We start from the raw sequence: 20,835 nt of genomic DNA, 5'->3' as shown, positions 1-20,835 counted from the left end.
ATGGATCTTCTGTGTCAGCAACACAAATAATAATAATAATAAAAAAAAGTGTCTCAAGAGAGAACAATTCATCCAGGCAGAGTTCAGTAAAGTCTACTTAAGGATTAGGAGCTAATCAGAATAGCTCATAATGTATATATGCCTTTGTTGTATCTACTGCTGCGCTTTTAATCTCATCAAGATGCCTACTTACCTGCAGTTATCTAGCTCTGGTAAAACTTATTGTCTGTGTTGTTTAAACAAAATTCTCTGTTGTGCTAGAAGGCTTGTTATCTAGGCAACTACTCACAGAAGAAAGTTCAAAATTAGCATGCCCTCACCTAAACAACAAAACATGTTGAAAACAGTTTTCATAGCAATAGGAGGAGCTACTTGCATTAAGCTAGAGAATGAATATCAGCTCGAGAAAACCAGAATGACTTTCCCTCTACCTCCACAGGAGACAATTTGGCCCAGGGTTGGCAGTTCTATCAAAAGTTTTCAGCCCAGAGCTTCGGACTTTTGAAGTTAAATCACCAGATGGTTCCCCTAAATAAACATCATTAAATTAGAAAACATTAATCACAGAGATAAAACAAAAGGTAATGGGTCCTAATGGTCACTGGGGAAGCATGACCTTTGCATAAAACAAGACAGGAGAGCAAACAGATGCTGCTCTAAGGTCTGGGGAACTGCTGTTGGCTATAACCACTTTCCACATCACAGAATAACAACTTCTGCTTTTTGCCCCGTGTCCTCCCCACACAAGTTCATCACACATGAAAATGAAACTTAAGGAAATGTACTTTGTGGAAGAGTTCCACAGTTTCAGAGGGAGGAACAAACCAGTTTTTCCCATTTGGGAAAATCCTGTTTGGGATTTGATCTTTCAGAATCTTCCTAAGTAAAGCCAGCAGTTTATTACAACTATAGCCATAAATATGGTCCCTCAGTCCCACAAGCAAAGAAAGACAATAAAGTTGATATCCTCTTCCTCTCTAATGCCTCTGTTTCCCTAGTCTTGCAAAATCCAGAAGATCTCGTTATGCCTACATAGCTTGTGCATTCCCCAAATGGCATGGATACTCTTCACTGAACTAGCAATACTTAAGTATGATCTAGTTTATTTCACCCTAAAGAGCTTTGTTTACATTAAAAAGTTGACACAATCTACCTGTTTCACAAATGCATGGGTTTTTTTCACTCAGATTTACTTTTCCAAGAGTCTTTATACAGGGCAAGAATGAGAGACAGTAAGACAATGCTTGGATGGAGACCTTTTGTGATAAAGGACCAAAGTTTCCAGCATAACGCCTGTGGCCTGCCTGTCTGCTATCAAGAAAGTCATTCTTGATTAGAAAGAAAAGCACACATTTAGCTACCATTCCACTAAGGTAAGGTAAGCAGGAAAACAAAACAAAACAAAAACAACCACACACACACCACACTCTACACCACACACTTAGAAAGGAAAGAGTAAGCAACTCCATACTTTGATGATAAATGCTCACCCAGCATGGCCCCTTTAGTTTCTATAATGCATATTTCCCTGTTCACTCTTGTTTTTCACATGATGTTTGGCTCTGTTTTACTAGGTTTACAGCAGCTGTCTTACAATTTTATATGATAAAGGGCAACACAAGAGGTGTGACTTGCAACATGTTACAGCCTTTGCAGGAAGCAAACTGGCATCTAAATTACAGTATTTGTGTTACAGTTAAAAAGAGAACTCCATTATTGTTAAAGCAGGACACATTTGCTATCTTTTAAAACACAGATTTCTGCTTCATTGACCTTCCCATATTTCACCTCTGAGCAGCTGAGAAAAACTCTTCTGTCAAGATCAAATGAATGGCCTTGTGTAAAAGCCCCAAGTTAGCTTCTTGTACTAATCTTCTGAAATCCATGACTCCACACTGGCCATCTATGCTTTGTAAGATGAGGGATCCACTGCCTTCTATGAAAGCTTTTGTGAAATTTCTATCCTTCCTCCCACCATCAACACTATAAAATAGTAAATTAGTTTGTAATTGAATTTTTCTTATCATGGCTTTCCCCACTAAGTTGCAAAAGCCTTCAGTACTTGTTATTTTTCTTCCCTAAAAGATATTTATAATGTGGTTATCTGTTCTCCTTGAGTCTGTCAGGCAGACTAAGCTCTTTAAGCCGCAGAGCAAATTTTCTCCTGCCATTAGTTTGTAGGAAAGCTTTTCCATTCTTTTTTTCATTTTTGCACCTTTTGAAAATGTTGACACCAACACACAATGCCCTTATCCTGTTATCTTCCTCATCAGCACCATTGTCCTAGTCTGGCCCTCTCATGTATATGCCTAATAATTCATTTTAGGCATTTCTCTACAGCACTACCTTCAGAACTCATCTGCCAATGCCTACCTCCTATCACCCCTAAATTCCTTTTTAATCACTGCTTTCCAGATATTTCCCAATATACGAGTTTCATTCATACATATGGACCTAGGAAAGACTAAAACATGCTGTGCCAAGATACCTGTATCTTTATTTTCAGCCCTGAAAACACAACAGGGAAAATGTCACCCATCCCTAAGACACAAACATAGAGACAGGAAGGAACAGGTGGAAAGAGGCTCCCTGCTTTTTCCTGGCACCTTGCCCTATTTCCAAAAAGGTAGAAAGAGGTCCTCAGCAGCCTCAGGCTGTTAATAATGATGCCAATGCTCAGTTTGTAATGAGGTTTGCAATATTTATCATTTTCCTTAAAGAATAAAGTCTAATTCTTCATTCATTTTTAAAAGAAAAAAAAAATGAATTTTCAGTGTTTAGCTTTAAAGAAAATACTTGGAAGTGTGACCAATGAGTTACATTAAAATATTAAAAACCTATGTAGATGGTCAGAACAAAGAATCCCAACATTGTTTTGGATTTTCTTCATCTAGTGATTTTTAGGTCAGTATCCTGACAGGAAAGGGGGAGGAGTGGGGCTGTCAGTACTGTATTCAGTGAGTATAATTACACTGAATTAGCGCTAAGGGGTTTAGAGGGAGAGAAAAAAATACTATTCCAGAGAGTTAATATAAAGTGGGCTTTCATGTACATACAAACCCGCAAGGAGTAAGCTACTGCCTGCTGAGACCTGTTTGGGAGCCAAGGGATTGATCGGACTCGGACAGCCCTTGCTTAAGAAAAAAGCTGCAGTTGTGAATTACTGTAAAGCAGTATTCACATGACTGATGGGTTTACCCCCACCATCACATTTGTTTCAAAGATCTATTTTCTCTTCTGCGGTGATGGTGTGAATTAACCCCCTCTCACAATAGCTGGCTGGATTTTGCAAGGCCAGTCCAAGCTCTAGGAGCTTCATGAATCTTTTCTCTTCTGCAGTCCTGTGACCAGGAAAATAGGAAAGAGATGCTGTTTAACACCCAGGCTTCTGAAGAACACCATGACACCAACCTCTTCAAACAGTCTGCAAACTCTCTGCCATCAGACCAGCCAGCTCCTCACCTGCCTGTAGAATCACCTTTGAAGGAACTCTCTGATCTCCCTTGCAGTCTTACACCACTTGTCCTTACATCCAGAGGATCGTAAGGTGTATTTATTTAATCTCTTGCCTTTTTAACCCAATTTGTTATGAGTAGTAGATTATTTTTTTTCTTCTTTTTCTCTGTGGAAAGCAAAAGAAAGCCTGAACAGTAAAGAATCCAGAGACTTCAGGTAGATTTGTGATGTGATTTGTCCTCAAGCCTCAGGCACTGTAAATTTAAAGAAGTAGTTAGAATGGCCAAGGGAATGGGAGAGAACAACCAGAAATGGGCCCAGATCATGACCAGCTTTTTAAAAGCTCCTGTAATCTTTTGAATTGACAGTATGACACAGAAAGCCAGATTTCCATGGAAGCCCGATCACACGCCTGCTTAGGAACAGGCCCACAGCATCTCAGGAACAGCCCATTCAGCCAGGAATAAATCTGTTTGTGTCAACCACAAACTGCCCTGTGCTCTTCCTAGTTCCCAGGAAGGTACTACATGTATGAATAAGATTTCTTTTTTTTCTTTATGAGGTAAATACACTGCTTAAAAGGGGGAAAAAACCCAACCAAACAAACAACAGAGCATTAAATACTATTAGTTACACCAAGCGGGCTGCAGGCAAGTGAAATGCAACCTTCCCACACACAACTCTGCAAATGCATTTCACACTGTGTCTGCACCATTTCATTTCTCTCGCCCTGGACTTCCACAAAACTGTGTGTCTTATCCTACAGTACCTCCTGTGCATTCACAGTCCTGTTAAAGCCACAGGGAGAAAAAAAATATATATATTCATTGCCATCTGTGTCACTGTACTCCCCACTAGCACGCTGCCAGCAATTCTTAACTGCTAGCTGCAGCACCTGCCGCTCCCCACAGGGTGAGAGCCCTCCATCCCAGCCCCATCACTCCACCTGTCATTCCAGGCCTAGCCCTGGGAAAAGGGTGCAAGAGCACAACTGTGAAGCTGGTTTTACAATCAACATTAGGCAGAGGAGCTTCTCAGCGTGTCCTGACTTGGCTTGTCACAACTCATTGTAGAAGTTCTCTGCCCTCAGGTTTAGACTACCTTGTAATCCTCTTTCATCCTTCCTCGGACAACACCTTTATCTGCATCAGAAGAATCACAAATGTTGAAGCCAAACACTCTGAAAGGTCTCTGCCTGAATAACCCAACTTCCAAAGGAGCACATGCTAAAGCAGCACCAAATGGGGTGAAACATTCTCCAGCCACTACACTTGATTTTCAGTTGGAGATAAAAATTCTGAGGCTAAAATGTGTAATGACTTAAAGTATCCAGTAAGCAGACTAGACCCTGTGCAAAGTTATTAGTGACCCATACAAACCACAACTAGAGCTCAGCTGTCCTGGATTGACCAAGTTAGCAGATGAATGTCCAACATCCTCAGCAGCTTACAGAAACCTCTGTCATACTTTCTCCTGCTATCCTACAACCATGTTCCCAGATTTCATATGTGTACATTTTATTAACCACAAAGAGCAGCATGTTTCATTTCTCTGTGGAAAAGCTCTCTCAGTTGCAGAGAAACCATCCAGTCTGTCACGATCACTTCAACTTTTACTGTGCTTGTGACCTCTGTTGCTGTGATTTGCAAGTTCTACATGTGTGGTTTCTGCTCCACCATGCAAACAGGGAAGGATGAGAATGGGATTAATGGCAGACTACGCCAGGACCCCACACACTTGCTGGCAGCCTGCAAACCGCACATATGGAAACACACACCATAAGACAATGTCACGTTCCCTGCCGGCTCACACAGGATTCAACAGAGCAGCAGAGTACAGCAGCATTATTGGTGTACTAATATGACACTGCTGTGTTAACAGAGCTGTCAAATCCCATAGACCCACCATACCAAGCTGAAGGCTCATGTCACTCCCAGGAAGTCGGTAGTCAGTCTTTCTACTTGTCGAATGACAAAAATGTTTCCACTGAGCTCTGACAAGCACACTAAGTTATTCTCTTCTCTCACCCACCAAATCCCCTAACTGTGCGGTTCAGTTCGGTGGCAAGAGCAGCTGGATGTGAAACACAGGTGTGCTGTTAAGAAAGGTCAAGTTATTTCATTTCCAAAGCCTATGCCCAGTGGAGTACCATTAAAACCAGACATGTTGCTCTTCTCATTCCAGCTAAACAATTATTTACTTTGAACAAAAGCTACTCATCACACCTTTATTTCCCACACTCTGAGGCATCATAGGCAAGTGATCTAAAAGCACCATCAACAGAAGCAGGAGGTTAACTGAAACCCTGGTCAGCGTCTGCTACTGCTGATGTTGCGTGTGTCATGGCAAAAGCTGCAACGCATTTAGTGGCTTGCATCATGGCAAGGAGCACTAAGCTCTTATGCCTATTCACAGCACCCTACATAAAAAGCCACTTGAGCTCATCAAGAATAGGAACGAGCTCTTTCTTAAGTCCGGCCCAATCCAGTTAACAGGCTTATCTTTAAATGCTGAGAGACAGGGCTTACAAATGGCAATGCACCTAACTTGCAAGCACTAGTTTGCTAAAAGTTAAGGAAAAACTTGTATGCACTGCCTAGCTTGAGTTCATAACTGCCTCTTTCCTCTCCATATATTCCTTTACAAATGCTGTTCTCTAAAGCTATGAATTTAAGAAGGGCTTGAATGATCTTTGTGATTAGTAATCATTATTATAAGTCTTGTTCCACTAGCATAAAAAAAAAAATACTGTTAAATACAGAAGCCCATTTCAGTCTTCCTGTTCAATTAGCCTTCCCTTCCTGCTCTTGGCATATGTTTGCATAAGTTGATTTGGTTCTGCTAAAGAGATGACAGGATGCATCAAAATAGAAAAAAAAAAAAAAAAGATGCACAGAGCCTTTGAGATTGATTGTTGTGACATCAGTTGGTGATAACACACCACTGTCCCTGTCTCTCTCACTCCACCTGTGCAGAGATGTGACCTGAGGAAGGGCTCATTCCTGACCTTCTGCTGAGGAGCAAGCACATAAGTGGATGCCTCTCCTGTCCTACCGACCACCACCAGGCATGCAGGATAGCTCCAAAATGAAGGATGCAACATAAGATTGTGTTGGGATTCATTACTTAAAAGGTAATAACCTGAAAGTACCTGTAACTTCAATTTGCTAAGTCTTGATTTTCTGTAATAGAAATTGGGGAGGAAGGGGGGGAAGCATCAGTTTTGCCCACAGTATGAATAATTCTAGGAGTTAAATAAAAAGCATTTTAGAAGTATATGTGTTACTATGAGAAGTTAATATTAAAAATATTCTCTGTGACATCCAGGGTGACTAGACCAGCATCAGATTAATTGAACATAGGCAGATTCAAGAGAAAATGAGTAGTCTTCAAAGGATATTTCAACTCTGACAACATACTTGTTTTCAAATAGTTGTCCATTTATCACAGCTGGAAAACATCAGGGTGTCAAATTAGATGAACAAGAGTGCAATCAGCCTCCATTTCTGATATCACAAACACCTTCCTGGAACACAGTTTGCTCAAGTGTTAATCAGAAAAAAAAAAGGCGGTAACAAAAAAAAAGTGTTAATGATAAATTACACAGCCAATCTAAACCACAAGCCTATGTACATATACACATTTATTTTTACATATACATTGGTGGACTTTAGACCAGGCCTTCAGCTAACATGCCTTGAGGGGATCCTTTTAAAAGGATAAAACATACAATCTCGAGCCATACTTGCACACATATCAAGCAAGAAAGTGTAAGAAGTCAGAAGTACAAATTTGACTTTTCAAGCTCCCTTCAATGAGCATTTGCTTGTGGGAAGGTATATTAGGGTAGTGTTTCCAACTACAAACTCTGAGCTGCAGTCCTGACGATGATAGAAGACAACCCTTCAATTCAAACCAGAGATGATCAATGCAAAATGCTTGGTGATCAAATGATGATGACATTACCATTTTCTAGAAATGTGATAATTTTTATAAATTATTTCTTTTCAGTGTAAACAATTCATATAGTGACAGCTGATTTGAAGCTTGCAAAAGGAAAAACTACAAATAATTAGTCCCAAACAATGGAATATAATTGATTTAGAAATTAGACAAGGCTATGTTTCTAGACTAATTTTCAAAGGGAGAATTGCACAGTTCAGATAGAATTCTATGTTTACATCCTATGGAAATGTCTCACTGCCCTTTGAAAACTTCACCCCAAGGTTATTGTTATGGTGGATGCTACGATTGGGAGGTTGTTACCAGCCCTGCCAGACAGAGTTAGGGAAAATAAAAATAAAATTAAAAAACAAACAAAAAACCCAACACACCACAAAAACAACAACACACACACACCACATGCAACCAACTTGAGAGATTTGGTTGCAGTAAACTGCACTTCCAGAGCTGAGAAAAGTCAGTTAAAGGCAAGTGTAAAGCATCTAGCTTGAAATAGAAGCCCCACAAACTAGAAAAGCTTAAAAAACCGTATTTTTCACAATGGTAAATCATGCCTTGCTAATCTACGTGAAGCATTGAAGAACTTACCCTGGCTATTTTTCACTAGATGTAAATTGTTTGGATTTTCAAAGACTTGGGAAAAACAACAACAACGCTATCAGGAGAGCTTGGTAATCTTGGGATAAAAGGTAAGGTCCTGTCAGCATTTAATTATTAGTCAAGGAACTGACAAACCAAGGGTAAAAACAAAAATTAGTTTTTCATATGGAAGGTGGGGTTGTAGCACCCAATGTTCAGCCTAGCATTAGTGTTATCAAGTGCATTCATGAATCATTAGAAAGAATAAAAAACAAGGCAACCAAATATACTGCCCATATAAAATTGTATTAGTCAACAGTATGGAAGTCCTTGTCTTCACAACTATCCAGGCAACTGGAAAACACAAATATCACGTAAATTTCACCACAGACGCGTTGAAGTCTAATGGAACACACATATATATATATATATATGTATGCTTACATACCACTAAATACCAATATACTGAATTAACTTCTAGACATCAAAAAAGTTCTAGAGACAAGAATGTCATATCCCTGTGCTTAGCGGAAAAGTTGTTCCAGACTAGACAAAACCTTAGAATAGCCCTTCTAAAATTTTAAACTGTAGTATGAAAAAATGTTTGACTATGGAAATTAGAATGCAATTATAGAATGCCAGGTTAAACTTCGAGTAAATGTACTCACTAAAATAAGGGCATGAATTGTGAGCATACCTAGAAATAAACACACTGAAACATTTTGCTGATTTAGAACCAGGTGTGGGGATGTAAAAGGCCACTGAAAACGTTAAACATGAGGGAATATGTAATATTTACATAGGGTGACCTACTACACTATTTAAATAGAAGAGATGTTAAAACAAAGAGAAGTTTGTGTTATGAAAATAAGGACATTAGAGACAGGAATTCAGAATTAAGATTAAGGCACACATCAGCTATGCAGTTATGGAAATATACCTTCAAAACAGTTTGGGTATCATTTTATCTGTTTGGGGGAAAAAATCCATTTCAGATCCATGCACATTTAAATTTAAGGAAGATGAATGCTACTTGCAAAAAGTTTTAAGCCACCCACATAACCATGGTTTTTTAGACCCTGACCCATGCTCTTCCATCCACTTTTGTATCTTGTACAATTGGACTGCTACTCGTAGGGCATAATCCATGTCTTAGAAAAATCCAGAGCTATTTCACAGCCCTATACAGCTTCTGCCATAGAAGCAGTGGCAACCTTCAATGGTTTAGCTTTGCAAGGCAGCAAAACTGGGACCAGAGAGGAATCTGAGCAAGGAAACTAGAGAAGTAGGTGAGGCTGCTCAAAGTGGGCAGATCACTTGGGATCAGCTGTTGGAGTAGCAGAACTTCCAAGCTGCAAAAAGTTTTTAGGCCTGAAATACTTTTTTTAAACCTGGAAGAACAGAAGACATAGAAAAGAGATTAAGAAAAAAAAAATCCCTTTCATTTCACAAAAATCACACGCTGCATCACGCAGTGAAAACTATGTGTGTTCTAGGCTAAGGGTCTAGTTAACACTGCGCAAAGGCTAAAACGTCTTTTGCAACAGAAGCTATGATTATATAGGGAAAAAAATCCCAAGCACCATGTCCTGTGGAGTAATTCAAAAGAACTTGCACAAGTCTTTGGAAAAAATGGAATAAAAATTACATTTTTATTCAATTTTATAATTATAGTAGTCATAACTGTAAATAACAATTGTAAATTATCCCAATTGTTTACAAATATTTTGTAAAAAACAATTTTGTAATACAAATATTTTTGTAATAATGTAGAATTGTTTACAAATGTTTACAATTATTACAATTATATGTACAGTTAAAATTGTACATATAAACTATATTTAGATTTTCAAGGATATACTTTGAAAAAAAAATTGGTCAGGAAAGGATAAATTTGAGAAAAAGCTCCTCATTCCCTATTACTCTATACTATACTACTCTTTTTCTGAGATATTGTGATCATAAAAATGCCATAATAAACAGTATCAGCTGTACATCATAGGGCATCATGAAGATTTTACTGTAGCAAACGCATTTCTCATATGTAGGCTCAATCTCTTGTTTCCATTCCCTCAATTCTCATTAAGTGCTACAAGTGTTCAGGTGCACACTAGAATTTCATTGACTTGGAACAGAAAACTTGGATTCAGTAACTCAAGAATTTCCATCTCAATAAGCCTGATGTGAAATATTTCAGCCTCAATCTTTCTTGGCTTAGACTCGTAATTTGCACATCACAGACTTATGCTTTGGGTTTTTTGTCAGTTTCAGAATTTCCTATTGAAATAAGACAAGAAATTCCCACCTACAATTACTTGAGAAACACCAGTTGGTAAAATCCCAAGTAGAATTAGAGCCGTATTGCACATGCTGAATGTGTCAATACAGAAAGATGCAAACTTGTCAGTTCTAGTACATGTTGTGCAATTGGAAATTCTAAAGTTAGATAACACATTTTTGCTACACGTCCCTACAGTTTGGGAAGTTTCTCCAAATGAAGATTCACTTTTGCTGTGCATGTGTAAAGTAGGATGTTGGGGCAAAGTATCTACACATCTTTTTTTTTTTCTATATAAAAATGCACTGTTTCCATATCCACTCAACCTACAGTTGTGGTTAGCACAAGACGGGTTCTTATTTAAAGGACTACTTCCTTGTAGATATAGTCATAAATAATTCAAACTAAACTATAGTACACAGCAATTAAATGAACAAAGTACGTGTTGCAATGTTCCACCTTTGTTTTTCAGTCCTTTCCTTGTATAGCAGCATTCAACCTCCAGCCATTCTCAAGAGCTCCCATCCTTTGTGAAAACAGCATAGAGAAGCTGTATATGGGCACAGAGAAGCAGCCAAAGGAAGGCCAGGATCATGTAGTACATTGTGCTACTGTATAAGATGAGGTGTTTGTAAGTATTTACCTCAGCTGCAAAATACTGAAAGGTTCTGTAAATATTTTTTTAAAACAGCCTCAAAATAACTTTTCTAGATCAAAGTTATGCTTAACAGCAAGGAGTTCACCCACTTTTCCTCCCATTCCCAACCCTTTCTGAACTTCAGATTTTTTTCATCATGAAAACTTGACAATTTTGCACGTAGTTAAGGACAGCGAGAGAAAGTGTTGCCCACTTTCCTACATTACCAATTCCAGACAGCTTTACAAAATCATTTCAGATGTTAAGCCCAGAGGTTTTCTCCCTTAAGAGGTAAAACCAAGAGCTGATCCCAGAGGGAAGATAGCAGCCTCCACCTCTCATCAGGATGAAGTCAGAACTTTCACAGCACCAGACAGTTGTACAGGGACAGGTTTTGGCAAGGGGTTATGCCCAGCCCACCCCATGCCTTGGAAAGGCACAGTTATTAACACGGGCCAACAGAAGATGTTTATGTCAGAAAGCGGAGGAGAAAACCAGCTCACCAATAGCTTGTATTTTACCAAAAAATACAGGAGCAGCTCATGCTTAAACAAATCTCCAGAAAAATACCCAGTGAAGGTGCCAAAGACTCTCATGGTAAATGTATTGCTATAAAACTTACCACAAGAGATTTCATCCCCACCCACTTATTAAGGGCATGCACCTGAACACATACTGTATTACCAGAGATTTTTACATCTGCTAACTGTGTCAATCTTATAAATCGAGGCACTGATCAAGCAAAGTTGTCACCTGCACTTTCATATTTACAGTGTCTAAGTAAACCCCACTGTTGTCAGTGAGGTAACTCATAGCTCATAAAACTGTTTCAATGCAACAGATGTGAAAAGACTATACCTCAAATTACAGGCTACGGAGAGGAGAGTCTATCACCTGTTAAAGCATCTACCTAAAATCCCAATGTCCACTCACTATTAATGAGTCCAAAACAGAAACTAAACTCCATGTCCCATTTAAAGACAGGTTCTGGAGATAACAAACATGAGGGGAACAGAGCTTGCCTTCACTTCTTTGTCACCGCATATACATGGTTCCCATGCTATTTTTGAAGTGCAAGGAAATCCCTGAAAATTAGATGCCCTATTTAGGCAGACCACAATCCCTACAACTCTTTATAAATCCTCTGTTGGTGGCTTATCTATTTATGATTGTTAACAGAAGGAAAAAAAAGAGCAGCCTTTAGGCTATTCCAAACTCTGTAGATCTTTGGTCAAACTGGCCAGAGGATCACTGTACTCTAACTGGCTTCCTCATAGTCTTCTGTTGATTTTTTTTTCCCTGCTGCACAAGTAAGCCTAGAAAAGAGGAGGAGGTCTGCAGCACAGAGCAAGTATGCTAATGCCATATCATACTGACTGCCATGCCAACGGCAATCACACACGCACCCGCTCACACGCTTCTGCCAAATAATCACTTAAGCAAACATCAACTACAGAGATTAGCAAAAGCATCTGACAACGTGCAAATCGGACAAGAAACATGGGTTGAAGGGACAGCTTAGGAAAGTGAGGATTTAATAAGCGAAATGACATGAAGTTTCTGAATCAAAGCTTGCAGTGTTTCTGAAAGATTGCTGAAAATCCTATCTGTTGGCCTTAGAGGGAAAGCTGGTAAATTTTTTCCATCCCTCTGTCCTTACTGCATATCAGCTGCACCAAGGCAGGCTTCTAATAAAAGCAAATGACTCCTGTGCAAACAACATCTTCATGACCTCTGGAAAGGCAGCAATCCAAACAACCAACCAGGCAGTCAGGTGGCACATGCTATTGGGAAGCAATTGCTGCATCTCAGAGGCCTTTCCACAGCACCAGAAGGAAAGCTAAGCCACAACCATAGAAGACTACATTTCCAGGAGAAACAACCCTAGGCAGGTGGAACAAGAAATTCACACTATCTCTGTTTAACATGGTGGGGGTGTGGAGGCTACTTTGGAACACAATTTTTGTTGTTCAAACTAGAGGAACAAAGTGTTTTCCTATCAGAATTAAGGCAGAGTATCAGAAGAATCTCTTGATTTATCTTTAATTTACTAAAAGGTGCCTCATTCCAAAAGCACTTCCAATGAAAGTAATGAGATTCTGCTGCAAGGAAGAGTCACAACCACTTACTAGCATTGTAACTCGTTTGTGTGTTATTTTGAAGAATTTGTCACCAAAGGGATGAATCTTAGGTTGAATTCTACAGTCCTTATTCTGATGAAGCTCTTGCAGAAGCATCAGCTTTGCCTGAGTAATGGTTGAAGGAGGTGTGCCTCGTTTAGAATTAATCTCTGTTTGACAGGAAGAATATGAGTCTCAGGAAACTGAAAAAGATCTCAATATGGAAATAGAAGAAGTTCAGTTGTCCAAAAGCAAACTGTGACCTTGCAGTGCCATAATGCTACAGAGACAGCACTGTATTGGAAGTGCCATCTTTCTACCAAAGTTAGTTCTAAGTTCCTTCCTATATCACTTTCAAAGACAGCAGACCTTTCTTAGGACACTCATTCATTATTGTCTAAAAAAATGCCTAAAAGAGAATAACAGAAATGTTAAAATAGGGATATTGAGCCAATGACACTCTTCCCATTGTTGCCTGCATGCTGTAAACCTGTAAAAAAAAAAAACAAAACAAAACAAAAAAACACCCACCACACACACACACAAAGAAACAAGACAAACAAAAAACCCAAACAAACAAACAAAAAACAAAGCATCTGTATAATAGTTATTTTTAAATCCAAAGTTTTTGATATAAGAACTACCTACACAAAGTATTGAGCAAATTTTGGATGCTCCTGTCACGTAGGCAAAGATGCTCCAGACTGTGAGCCTTCTGTTGCCGGCTACAGATGGGCACATGCATTTGCATTGCACTACTAAGGCTCTTTTGCACTTCGAGATACATGTGTGAGAAGCACAGCTAAAAAAATAAATACATAAATAAATCTGTTGTACTAGTGATCCATCAAGACAAGGAAGCCTTAAATGCAATAGTCAGAGCATCTTTAGTTGGTTATGAAACTAATGCCATTGTTTGTATGGCTCTGAGATGCAAAACCCAAGAACAAAACAGGTTTTGTGCCTGCTATCCAGTGACTGAATTTGAGAAGACAGTTCAGTAATTTTCATTGCTTGCAATCAGCTAGGGACATTCTGACTTCCACAGATAGCTACATATTTACTGCTTGTGTTGACATACAGGGAATTCCTCCTGTCTTATATATCCACAGAGCATGATTATCTGCTTTTTACCTTTCTAATCCCTAGGTATGGTATCAAGCAGCAGGCGGATGCAGGTAGCAAACTCAGATGGTGAAAACAACACCAGAGTGGTCTACCTTAACAAGCTCAGAAGATCAAGACCAGCTTTGCACTCAAGCCTGAGAAATAGGCTACTGCAACCTCATCGCCAGCATCACCAGCGCTGTGCCTGTCTCCACTGCCAGCTGGACCAGCCCCACTAAGACAACAGATCATCAGCCCAGGTGTGTAGAGAGAGGTTTGCTGAAGGAAAGAAGAACCCATCCAGTCTCCATCTGGTTTTACTCCTGGGAGGAGAACTTGTACAGATAGCAAGTTCCTCCAAAAATATTGTTTGAAGGCGGTAAATAGTCTATTTCATTTACGCTGCTAGCTGGCTGTGGACTAGTACCAAAACAAGCATTTAGACCGAGGTATTAGAGAACTGTTTCTCCTCTATCTCTTCTCTCCCCACAGGCACTTGAGGATGGTACCATCTACAACTAAATAGGAGATGTTTACAAGGTCCAAGCCACACTGGAACTCTGCAGAAACTAATGAGGAAGGAAGATTTTTATAATGATCTCATGAAACATTTAATGAGCTCTGAAATAGTGCTGGCAGGCCTCAGAGGAGAAAGGTCTAGTTTACAATTGAACTTTGCAGTTTACTAAATGGCAGCGGACTGGAGCCTCAAAGCACTATTTATTTTGAGGGACTATTTTTATCAGAAAAACCCCAACTCCTGTAATGCACTTCTGCTCTGGAAGTCTTTACCCCTCTGTTGCAGCTGCCATGCAATCAATGGCATTTGCCAAGCAATGTGCTCCTAGGGTCCAAATTAACATATTAATGCATTTTTTGTAATGTAACGGAACTGGATTTTGCCTCAGACACAGTCAGCTCTACTTCTCACCTCCAGAGGTTATCCACATTGAAACCAAAATCTGCTATTCTGATACAGCAAGGAAGAGCAGAGGCTTTTTGGAGCAGAGGGACAGAGGGGGTGGAAATCACCTGGTTGCATCAGTAACACGTCTAGCTCTTTATTATGTTCACATTCCCCCTTCTCATCTCCCATGAAACTGCCTACAGCTGTGTTCTCTCAACCTTCGATCTGAAAGACATTAAAAAGCAGTCTGCAAGATGATTACAGTTTCTAAAAAGTCACTCCCACATATGTAAGCAAGCAAGGAAATGAGAAAAGTTAACAAAAAAAAAAAAATCAAAAATCATCACGATGCCACTGCAGGAGGTAGAGTTAGACATTTTAAATGGTTCAGTGATTTTATTCCTTGGAATAAAATGAGGTGAGGCATATTGGCCAGAGTCTAGTTTGGTAGATCCCACTGACCCTTTCTACCATGATAAGGTAAGACACTGCTAGAAATGTAACGAACTGAACGACTTCAATATCACTAAGTCAAACACCACCTGCATCAGGGCCTTTTAAGTCTTAAGTGTCCTTACTCTTCACTAGTGAAAAGACTGTAGGAATTTTAAGCAGCAAATTCCATGCTGAGTGCCAACTCTTATTTCCATGGGATGGATCAAGCTAATGTTGTGGGATGAAAGAGTTTTTCTAGCTGATGACCACCTCTGTTTGACACAAGATCAACAGTTTGCGAAGCATATTTAAATAATCATTAAAAAAATAATAATAATCTACTGGTCTTTGTTTAGTGTCTATTACTCTTGGCAGAAACAACAGGTATCAGTCCTTTGGAAGGCAATGACACATAGATGTGCCTTTTCTTATCTTGTATAGTTGCTGCTGTGCTGATCCACAGACACGCAGCCATACCACTTCTTACACAACTACAATGCTTCATGGGTTATCATAGTAAAAAACAAACATCCACATACAGAAGACATCACTCACTCCTTTAATTTCATTTTTCCACAGTGCTTCTGCTGAAGAAATTGCTGTGAGACAACTGATTCAAATTTCCCCCAACTCTCCTCAAATGCACATTGAACACTTGACAATGGCCACTTTTCTACTTTCCTCTCCACGCTCCACTGGAGAGGACCCTCTATGCATTCAGAACAGCACAATGGAGAATGATTTCCAAAGCATTAACTTGGAGCCATTGAGACTTGGAAGTTTTCAAAATGACTCTATTGTGCTCAAAGGATTCTAGACTACCCCAGCTACTCTAGAAGAGAGTCTTTCTCCCTTTCTCAAAAACATCCATCCCTCGAGTCATCCCTGGAGTGCATTGTTGGGGCTGATTCGTTAGTGTAGCAAGTTCCATCAGTCAAAGCTCGACAGATACAAATAATATCAGGATATGGATATAAATTAGTGCGACAGACCCTAAATAGTTTTGACAGGTTTAGTAAGTATATATAGCAACACAGAATGCTATTCTTGCTGTCAGACATCAATATGTAGACAGAAGATTGGGGGCACCATGGAAACTCAGCGACATAAGAGTGGTATTGATTGGGCAGAAAATGAGGCTGCAATTTAAGTTTAAGGCTGCCAGAGATGCCAAGAATGGAGAATGACCTCCAGCAGTGAGTTTTCAGCATAAGCTCCCTGTGAACAAGCTAGTCCAAGAAGGATAAATCAGGGACAAGCTCACCAGGGATATGGGTCAACCAAATGCAGGCTACCCTAAGCAGATGAGAATCACTTTGTGTGTCTGCGCGTTACAGTGACCTAGTTCATTCAAAGACAGCATTTTGAATGGTTTATTATAGAGGCTTGAAACAAAGAGATTTCCTCAATTAAAGTCCTGAAATGAATCCTCAGAATGAAAATGCTTTTGATACACTGATCAGCAAGAGGCTGTAAATACCGAAGCAAAGTGTACGTTGTTAAAGACCAGTTCCCACAGAAAACACCACAGTTGGGAGTATAGGTAATGAGGGGGCCTGAACCAAGCAGGAGGTTCCGTGAGGAATGCCAGCTCCATCCCTATTGCCCTAGGGTTACACAAAAGCATTTGTTACACTGCAACACTTGATAAATCATACCTTCCCTGCCACAAAAGCATGCTAGAATAAAAGAGAGTACAAGTTAAAGGAGTGCATTTTCTGAGCTCCTGTAAAGGATTATTTTTAACTGTTATGTGAGGACTCAGGAACAGCCATTCCCAGAATGATCCCAGAAAACAAGGGATGTGTCAGGGAAGTACCTTGCTGGAGTCATAAGTGCTGGAAGTCGGCTAAGTAATAATTCTCACATTAGTGATGAAAAGATGAATCTACAAAAAACATCCATCAGTACAGCTGTGTCAGGAATAAGATAAGCCTCCAAAGCGTCCTCAGTATCAGTATGGGCATAGAGTAATATAGGCATGTGGCACTGGGATAGCAGCACTGCGTTTTGTAACACTATAGGAAGACCAGCCTTCTGCTCCAAGGATGTATCAGCCACAGGCCACGTATCAGGCAACTGGTGATACACATCTGGATAATTGCAAAAAGTCTGGTTTTCCTAGGCAGCTTCTACACTGTAAACAAAGACTTAGTATTTGTAAAAAAAGATTTGTTTCTGGATTCTCTTTTTTTCTACCCAAGAGTTTGCTCGGGACCACACTGAAGTCAGTAAGTTTCTCTCCTTCAGTTTCATCCAAAGCTTCATAAGTAGCAAATCACCAAATAGCTTGGCTTACTCTGGAGACAGTAGTATATCAAACCCCAGCTTTCCTTCTCTTTAGGAAGAGTCACTAAATTATTCAGCAGATTTTTTTGTTGCTGCCTTTGTTTGTTTGTTTAACCTCCCCAATGTAGTACCCTCTCCATTCACTTCCAAATTTTCATTACTACAGCAAATTAAAAAATTTTGTCACAAATATGAAGGTTCCTTTTTCCCTCCGGATCACTTCTGATTGAAAGGTCAGACTTTTTAATTGTTGTTTTCTTTTCTTTTTTTTTTTTGTTTAATTCTTATTTATTCGCAGGGAGGAAACAGGAAAAAAAATTGTTTTGTAAATCAGCTCATGCACACTGTCCAGAAAATGTAAAAGGCATTTATTTCTTTACAACAACTTTTCCCATATTTTTCCCTTGTCTCTCTTTCTCTCTGTCCCTTCCCTCCTTCTCCCTAATGCAAGAAGTTACACACTCAGGCTACTTCTTGTGCAAAAAGTTGAACTTTGCTAAAAGCTCAACAAAATCAAGGCACAAAGGGAAAACAAGGAAAGGGCAGGGAGCTCAAGAGCTGATGACCCACAGGTAAAGCACTTCCACTGTAATACAAGTCATGTAGAGCAAACAGGATCTAGTTAAAAACACCTACCACTATCCATAGCTGCTGGTTTATCTCGCAGAGAAAGATTTAATGCATGTCTCAAATATTTCTACAATGGTCCCAAGAACCAACTAGTCTCTAGGGTTTACCAGCTTCAGAGTGTACCACTAAGATAATGCACAGTAGACATTCACTGCCAAGGCAACCACTTGCAGTGCGGAAGAGAGGTGTGTGACAGCCAACTGGGACATGTAAAAGGAGCAGATGAGCTCCCGAAGAATGAAGACTACCTCTCCTGTATTAGAAGCTCTACCTTTACAAAGGAAAGGATGAAAGAGGGCAAGGAGTTGGAAGCATAGGTATTGGAGACCATAACACATTTGCAGAATAATGTGTGTGCTCAACAGAGGGAAACTGTGCTTTCACCGTTAACTCAGCTTTTCTCCCAACCCATCCCTCCTGAGGAAATAGAAGGCATAAACTCACAATGCCAGTTTTAAATAGATCTATCAGCACTTGCTAGATTCAGTTGTTCTACCAGAAGTAAACTATGGATAAGAAGGCAAAGTCCCAAGAAAAATATCAGTCCTCGGTCTGAGGGTACAATTTAACCTCATTATCCCGAATCTCAGCTGGGACATTCCTGGCACAGAGCAACTGAGACCTGCAGGGGGTTTGTCGCTCTGGGGTCACTCCGCTGCCCTTTTGTCCTCTCGAAACGTATCAGCCCGTGGACTCCCGCCTCCCTTCCCCGCCGGGTCACATCCTCCACCACCACCTCTCTCCTTCTCACCCTGCCTTGGCTTTTTAACGCTCCCGTATACCGGCCCACCGCCGCCACCCCGAGCGTGGCGCCCGTCAAGCGGACAGCGTTCCCCATCACGGCAAAGCCCAGCGGAGACCGAAGCGCTCTCCGGCACCCTCGTCCTGCTCCCAGGCAACCCCGGATGCTCGGCCCCGCCTGCCCCTCGGGCAGGTGTCTCTGGGGCCGCAGGTGGTCCCCACCACCCCGCTGGGTCCGGGCTCCCACCCAGCTCCATGACCCCTCTCCCCGGCACCCGCTGAGCGACGAGAGGAGGAGAGGTGGGACCGGGGCTACGGAACCCCGCTGGGACAAGTCCCCTGGAGCCGAGATAGAGGGGTGGAAGCACTTCCTACCCTCCCCCTGGGGGAGCGAGTGCGGGGGGAACCAACCCTCGGCCAGCCCCTAGAAGCCCCCGCCGCCCCCTCGGACTTACTTCGGGAGGCGAAATGTTCTTCTCCCGCAGCTGAGAGGGGCGAGCCGCGGGCGTCCCCGGTGAGCAGCGCCTGCTGCTGCTGCTGCTGCTGCTGCCGCAGCGGGTCCCTTCGCTTCCCCACGGACGGGCTCGCCAGCTGCCTCCTCCCGCGCCCCGTCTCACTCTCCCGCCGGAGATTTCTCGCGGAGATTTTTATAGTGGAGGCAGGGAATCTGATCCGCGCTTTGACTCAGCAGAGCCCGGGCTGCAGCGAGGCTGCGAGAGGAGGGAAGCAGGCGGGCGCCGGGGCAGAGCAAGCGGTCGCGCTGCCTCCTCGTGTGATGCGGTGGGGGCCGCGCCCGCCGGGCGGGTCACCCGCGGGGCAGCCGCGCCCCCGCCGCCGGGGGCGGGGGGTGGGACGGTGGGGAGGGGCCGGGACGGGACGGGACGGGACGGGACGGGTGCGGTCCGCGGCGAGAGGGGCTCGGCGGCAGCTCCTGCAGCGCCTGCCGCGCCTGCCGCCGCGGGAGGGCTCGGTGGGGATAAGCCTAAGCGAGTTCCCCTTCTCGACGACACCCACGGCTGCTGAGGGGGGGAGCCGAGGGCGAGGGAGCACCTCACAGTACCCCCCGGCCGATGCGGGGGCTCGCACAAAGGCACAAACATGTACAGCTTTTGCCCAGGTAGCCTTTGGCTGTCGGGGTATGGGGAGCTTTAACTTCAGCGGCTCTGACTTCCAGCTTGGCACTTAGACCGTGGCAGGGTTGGACTGGAAATACTGCTGGGGAAAGGGTTGGAGGGAACAAAAAATAAAAACAAACAATCCAAAACAAAACAACAACAACAAAACACCCAGCTTTAAACACACCATTTCTAATTTCAGCTTGGGCTGAAAGTGCCATGAGAACAACTTTTGCCACAGCGTTTCAACACTTCTGGTTGTAGTCGTTGCTGGAGTTACATCAAGGCTTTCATTTAGAAGCAGGCTTTTCCAGCTTTTAGGTTCATTACATCCATTGAATAAGAGTGTTCCTCAGTCCACAGCTTAATTTAAAACTAAGTGGACTTGTTCCAAACTCCAGGCAATTTCTATGTAATTCCTGATTCCCCAGAGCAAGTCACTGCCCTGATTTGAAAGACTGAGCCCATTGACTACTTAGGTCTCTGCTGGGGTTTGCAGCTCGCAGCTCCTGCTCCAGGTTTGCGCAGAAATCCAGTTCAGATTCTTCTCCTGTTTCCAGAGGAATGAGCTAAAACAG

The 20,835-nt window shown here is 41.7% G+C and overlaps 1 protein-coding gene across 1 annotated transcript in view; it reads right to left on the bottom strand.

The window, feature by feature from the left end:
* Window positions 1–19,936, bottom strand: part of PTN (pleiotrophin) — a 70,181-nt gene extending 50,245 nt beyond the window's left edge. The window contains exon 1 of the mRNA XM_065839785.2: window positions 19,598–19,936. The gene's annotated coding sequence lies outside the window, so the exon portion shown is untranslated. The remainder of the gene's footprint in view (window positions 1–19,597) is intronic.
* Window positions 19,937–20,835: the final 899 nt, after the last annotated feature.

This window comes from Patagioenas fasciata, chromosome 1, assembly GCF_037038585.1.
Source record: "Patagioenas fasciata isolate bPatFas1 chromosome 1, bPatFas1.hap1, whole genome shotgun sequence".
Lineage (NCBI taxonomy): Eukaryota > Metazoa > Chordata > Aves > Columbiformes > Columbidae > Patagioenas > Patagioenas fasciata.
This window is presented reverse-complemented; position numbering and strand designations above follow the sequence as displayed.